The sequence below is a fragment of the Musca domestica genome, unplaced genomic scaffold (genome assembly GCF_030504385.1).
Source record: "Musca domestica strain aabys unplaced genomic scaffold, Musca_domestica.polishedcontigs.V.1.1 13, whole genome shotgun sequence".
Lineage (NCBI taxonomy): Eukaryota > Metazoa > Arthropoda > Insecta > Diptera > Muscidae > Musca > Musca domestica.
Window position 1 is genome coordinate 16,544,984 of NW_026712172.1, and position 7,048 is coordinate 16,552,031.

At 34.2% G+C, this 7,048-nt stretch overlaps 1 long non-coding RNA gene across 1 annotated transcript; it reads left to right on the forward strand.

Moving 5' to 3' along the window:
• The first annotated feature begins 1,535 nt into the window (after positions 1 to 1,535).
• Positions 1,536 to 2,662, forward strand: LOC131800772 (uncharacterized). The gene is made up of 3 exons (XR_009341531.1): positions 1,536 to 1,794; positions 1,864 to 2,111; positions 2,179 to 2,662. It is a non-coding gene; the product is annotated as an uncharacterized LOC131800772 (long non-coding RNA).
• Positions 2,663 to 7,048: the final 4,386 nt, after the last annotated feature.

Consider the following 7,048-nt stretch of genomic DNA (forward strand, 5'->3'; position numbering starts at 1 on the left):
ATCCGGACTGATCGATGCATCGCTGCCAATCGATGGAGCGCTTGACGATCTGACAATGCCTCCCGTTCCAGTGTTGGTTTGCAAAGTTGGTGGGTTGTTCGTAGGAACTTGAGTTTGCGTGTTCTGTGCCCCTACCCTTGGCTCGGAATTAACTGCTTCTTCGTTGTTTTCCATATTATTTGGCTGTAGCTTACTACCACTTCTAGTCAAACCATTCCAAAATTAATAGTAAACTAATAACTGTGTTCCTAAGAAATATTAAAAATAAAAACTAAAAATCAAGAAAACATATATACTAGTAGTAATGCTTCTACTTCTGTCGAGGTAGGAAAATAATGATGTATTAAATAATATCAAAAAGTCTTTCAATATATCATAAGGTAGGATTCTAGGTGACGGCCATTAGAAGAGTAGATGTTACTTTCAGATTTAAAAGAAATAAGGTAAACAAAATAATTACCTCCTGCAATCCTGTGCTTTAACTTTTTATACTGTGGATATGGAAAATCTGGTTTAACAACCTAGTGACATCGAAAGAAATCTCGTTGACTATACTATGAGTGTTTCTGTCTAAGAATTGACTCCGGACAACGAAATTCCTTTCGAATACAAAATGATTGTTAAAAATGGCTATTGCAATGAAAAACTAATTGGATGTGACCCAAAAACTCCACACAATCGTGGCAATTAAATGCGTTGTGTTACTAACACTGGCGATAAGACCTACGATTATATGTAGCCTAAAGGTTTGGTGATTCAAAATTAAATCTCCACCTCACGACCCCGATTTAGAAAACTTTAGGTCGGGACTGAGATTTTAACATTGGACCGTGATATTGAAAATGAAGAAATATCGTTCAAAAGGTATACTATTTAAACCAAGTGGCAGCCGGGAGGACTCTTTGAGTTACTCAAACGGGACCTACTTGCTTTAAATAATATATGGCTACAATTATTTTTTTGCTTTCATCTCGGGCCCCACGTTGTGGGCGCCATTTTGTCACGTACTACCGTCAGTTGATTTCACATAATTCCTGTTTTCTATCAAACATCGTCATTGCTGGCATGTTGGCTTTTGCACGGCTAGTGCTCGCCGGATGGGGGTGGTTCTTGACGACATTGACTAGGTTGGCAATACGTTAAACAAAAAAAATATCATGCCAGACTGATCAAAATTAAAAAAAAAAAAAAAAAAAAGGGTATTCCGAGCCCGAGAGAAATAGTAAACTATTAATGACTTTTACCACAGCATAAATAAGAAAAAGCAACCAGTTATATGGGAAAAAAAATCATGAAAGTACTCGGCAGGTGTTAAACCGAGCTCTTCCCTCCCACTGGAACACTTGTTCCACCTTGGCAATCAAAACATGTTCATATTGCCCCCATACCTACCTCTTCTTTAGCACGTCACCCTCCTAACCTTCAATTAAATTTCCTTATGGAGAAGACATTTTAATTCATATCCATCGTTATAATTTTATTTTTAATTCAAGGTTCTTAATTTTTAATACAAAAAAATTGTGGATAATTTTAACTTTGAAATTCACATTGTTAAAAAAGGTTATTACTAGTGCAAAGAGTTTTTACTAGTGTAAAATATTCGAAAATCGTAAGTATTATAATTTTGAACGTTGTACATAATAACGAAACTTAGGTAAGTACCACTTTTGGGTATTTATTTAATAAATTTAATATAAGATGGCTGCTCTTCTTTCTTTTCCAGGGATGCTGAACAGAGGTCCTATTATGGCGGTGATTGCTGGCAATGGAGCTTATTATCCGTCAGTTAATCTCGTAAGTATGAGTGTTGTATTTTAGTTTTATAGTTCAAACCCTGAATAAAAAGTTTTCTTCTATTTTAAGTGGAGTAAAAGCAAAGGGACAACATTAAGCTTTTGTGTATGGGAGCAACTAACTCCTGGTGGTTAATAACCTGTCCTACCTGCCTAGAGAGAGCTCTATCTATTCGGAGAGGATATGAGAATAAAAATTCGAATAATAAAGAAAACAAAAGGAAATGTCTACCCTTAAGGCTACGTATTTTCTATACCCTTTTATTCTAGGTTTATGGGCAGTCCGTCCGTCGCAAGTAATTATCAATAAGTTTGGAGGTAAGTAATGAGTTAAAGTCAATAGCTCGTTTTACACCATATCAGTTTTATATTCTTTTATTTTTAGGTACCTCAGCACCGCGGAATGCCTGGTGCTCAACAGCGTATCCAACGATGGGCAGAGGAGTCGGGATCGGTGGTCCAAATATCGTTATCGATGCTGGCAAAGGTGTTTGGTGCTGGATTACTTCCTTTTGTTCAAAAGTTATTGAGGTTTTTTTTCTCTTTTCGTGCAATAAAGGCAATAAATATTTTAAAATTTTGTTTTGTGATATGCGGGTATTATTACACCGGTTGTATTTAACGTGGGTAAAAACTTTACTATTTTCTTTTTGCTCGATCCACTTCCTGCTGCCAAGAACTCCAGAAATAAAAAGAAAGAACTTTGAATATTTTACATGGCTTATTGGCTCCCTATTTCCAATATGTTTTCCACATTTAAAATTTCCCTTTTTGAAATGACAGGATAAACAAACCATATGTCACTTGGTGTGACAGACAAAATTATACGAGTTTCGGTATGTGGCGTATAGATGGCGTGAGTACGCACATGACACATAATTATATGCAACAAGTTGTTTTCATTTTTTTTTCATATTATTCCTCATTTTTAAAATGAGTTAAATAGCGCGAATGATAAATGAAGTGCCTGGATGTTCTCTCAAAAATATGATCTAAAGTGTTCAATCTTTCAATTTCATGGTAAATATGGTTAATATTAGTTGTGTTCCAGAACCTACAAGTTAGTACTAATTAGTGCTAATTCTACTACAACGCGTTCTCGTACTCCAAAAACTAGCAAAACTTGCAGCTCTCTCGAAAAAAAACCAGTAAGGAAAGCTCAAAAGTCGGGCGGGGCCGACTATATGATACCCTACACCACTATGCATATTTAGTAGAGCTCTCGTAAAAAGGGTTATACAGGGCATTTCAGAGCTCTATTAGATATTTGGTACAAAATCAATATCTATCTAATTCTATCGTGCATTTTACGAACTATAGCTATCTCTGAACCGGGTTTCTCCAAATTTTACGTAATAGCTTCTAGACTGAATTCGGTCTTATGTACGAAAATTCAGGTGATTTGGGCTGATATTGACCATTTAGTGCACATTTAACCCGAAATCGGATGAAGATATATCCAAATCTAAACCGATTTCGATAAAATTTAAAACAGCTATTCCTGTGCTCCATCTAATACCTGGTACCAAATATCACGGTAGTGGAGTGAATATCACGAATGTATGGGACTAAAACACTAAATCGGATGAAACATATATATGGTTGCTATATCTATATCTGAACCGATTTTCACTAAATTTGATATACTTGCTTCTAAGCTGAATTTGGTCCGATGTACTAAAATTCAGTCCATTTGGACTTATATCGGCCATTTGGTGCACAATTAACCCGAAATCGGATGAAGATATATATGGGAGCTATATCCAAATCTGAACCGATTTCGATAAAATTACAAACAGCTATTTCTGGGCTGTATCTTATATCTGGTACCAAATATCATTCTTGTGGAGTGCATATTACGAATGTGAGAGGCTTAAACATCAAATCGGATAAAACATATATATGGGAGCTATAGCTGTTTCTGAACCGATTTTCTCCAAATTTGTTGTATTTGCTTTAAGGCTAATCTCGGTCACATGTGCCAAAATTCGGGCCATTTGGGCTGATATTGGCCATTTGGTAGTCAATAAACCCGAAATCGGATGAAGATATATATGGGAGCTATATCCAAATCTGAACCGATTTCGATAAAATTTAAAACAGCTATTTCTGTGCTCCATCTAATACCTGGTACCAAATATCACGGTTGTGGAGTGCATAGTAGGAATGTGAGGGACTTAAAGATCAAATCGGATGAAAGATATATATGGGAGCTATAGCTATATCTGAACCGATTTTCTCCAAATTTGATATATTTGCTTCTAGGCCGAACTCGGTTGAGTGTGCCAAAATTCAGGTGATTTGGACTGATAGTGGACATTTGGTGCACATTTAACCCGAAATCGGATGAAGTTATATATGGGAGCTATATCTAAATTTGATCCGATTCTCACCAATTTCAATAGGGTTCGTCCTTGGGCCAAAAATATATTGTTTGGAAAATTTCATCTCAATCGGATAATAAATGCGACCTGCATTTTGTTCACAAGAATACATGGACAGACGGACGGACGGACGGACGGACGGACGGACGGACGGACGGACAGACGGACTGACATGCATAAATCGACTCAGAAAGTGATTCTATGAAGGTTCTCAAAAGTAACTATGGGTCTATCTCGTTTCCTTCTCCATGTTACAAACAAATGCACAAAGACATAATACCCTTACCACTATGTGGTGTAGGGTATAAAAATGGCGCTGAGTGGTGCACATTTCTGCTTGTTTTAGCTACATGAATTTCGCCGAGCAGAAATGTGCAAATTGTAAATTTGACATTTAATTGGCAGGGCTAACAAGGTTGAAAAATGTACTAATAAATTCCAATGTTCGCGCCAAGGTAGATGTACTAGGTAATCGCATCAGCCCAGCTGACGGCACCATTAAATGTCAAAACAAATTGTTGTAATGAAGAATTCGCCCTAAATGAATGCAACAACAAATTTGTTTATGTTGTCTTCCCTAAAAGTACCTTTTTATAATATTTCAAATAATTTAAGAGTAAGTTAAGAGTGAAACCAGTAAAAAATTAAAAGAACATGAAGGAAGGAGGTTAGAATGGAGTGCAGCTTTAAGAATTAAGTTAGCCTCAACATCTAAGATTCCCAAAGCACATCACGGGAAGTAGTGCAAGAATTAGACTCTTGTCATTTGCAGTTCCGGAAAACTTTCGGTTTAAACCAGTAAAATATAGTCATTATAAGTTTCTTTGTTTAAAAAATATCGCAATACTACAATTAATACTTATTTTACTCTTATTTGTTTTACAATAAAAACTTTTATTGCGACGTTCGTTTACGACGAGAGGGACACAAAATAAAATGTAAACAAACACCTCGTTTCTGATTGGTTGAAACAAATTTGCCGCAACTTTTAAATGTCATGGCGAATCTATGTTTTTCGCCTTAGATGCCAATTTTGACATTTGAGGGGACCACAAAAGTTGCTTTGTTGTAGCAATTCGCCGATGCGGTTACCTGTTAGATCTACCTTGGTTCGCGCGTAACAACAAATGGATTTGAGAAAACTCCACCTCTAAATACTCTTCAATTTCAACATTCTAAAACCAAAAAAAAAAAAAACAAAAAATACTCTTCAACGCATTCTGAAAACAAAACTTTCTAAATAAACATCATTCAAAAATAATTATTAATTTTAACTTATTTTCAATACTCATTTATTAAATTTTGGCGTCCATTTCAATAAGGTTTCACCAGTCCGATTTAGACTGTTTTCTTTTGGAATTTTTAATGTTGACATTTTAGCGCATTTCTGCTAATTTTCCGTTCCCTTATTTTTTGAGCACACCTAAATGAGAATGGCATTTCGTACTGTTCTCTCTTCTGCTAGTTTTACTACTAAAAAAGAACTGGAACACAACTATTATTAATGCGCGCCCAGCAAATTAAGTTTCTTTCACTCATTGATTTTGAAAAAGTTTTGTTTTTATTTTTTAAAACAACAAATACATACACGCATTTGGCAGACGTCGGGCACATTTAGAAAGATAAAATTGTAATCAGTTGGTAGTTTAACCATACCTTTTAATTGTACCATGGTTGCTGTCTCTCAAATCAGGAATTTTTGAGTGTCTTTTTTAAATAATTACAAATGCTCTGTTCCAGAACCTGCAAGAATCTACTAGCTTTGCAATTTTTTGTCGACAGCATAAAGGGAAAATCGTTTATTGTAGTAAAGACTTTTACATTCTTGCAGTTCTGGAACAGACCCAAAATAACTCTAAGTTCAGTAGAACTTTTTGTACATGGGAATAATTTTCAAAGAAATTCTAAAAAACTTTCGTTCTTTTTTAATGTTTTATTTTGTACTTTTGAAACTTTTACAATAGTTAAATTTATTATAAATTCTAATTTTATAAAGAGATCACTTTAAGAAAACTCTACATATGTATAATAAATAATTTCTTTCTTAATATTATACAAATATATTATACATTAAATATTTAAATAAATTGATTTTGTACAATAGAGACTGAGAAATCTATATCCTATATGATTTTCTAAAATTACCGATTGAAAAATACCATGGTGGAAGAATACAGGCAGTCACATCGACACAGCTGCTGGGACAATGAACTGTCAAACCAATTTTGAAATTGAAAATTGTAAATGAAAAATTATTGAAATTTGTAAAAATTGTTGAAAAATATATACCATACGAAGTTACGATTTGTGTATTATGTGATTATTAAAAAAAATCATTTAAAAAATGTTTGACATATCAATGTTCCGTTGATGCATCTACCTGTATTCTTCTACCAAGGGAAATACTGAGAGAAACATCATGTTTAGATCAGAATATTTACATAAACGTACTGTTATACTTATGCCATGTTTACGTTAGAAGTTTTTGTACGGTTAACCTATTTTGAGGGGATTTATTTGAAGTAAAAGTAATGGATATGACAATTTAAATCCAAATCCAGTGGGTTAACCCTCATATATATAAACGTACTATTAGACTCTATTTACATTTGACTGCTTAGTTATAATTTAGCTTATGATCGCATTGGAGACCTTTACCGCTATCATGATCCATTCAAATATATTTTCACATCTTCAACGTGTTAGAACACTTTGATAATAAAGGACAACTATAACGAAAAGGACTCGACTGTAAACATAACTTTATACTACGTTTAGACTTAAGAAATGTTTATTCCATTGCATATACGTCAAATGAAATCGACTCTTAAAGTCAGTTTAATTTAATAATAAAATACTTTATATCTTAAA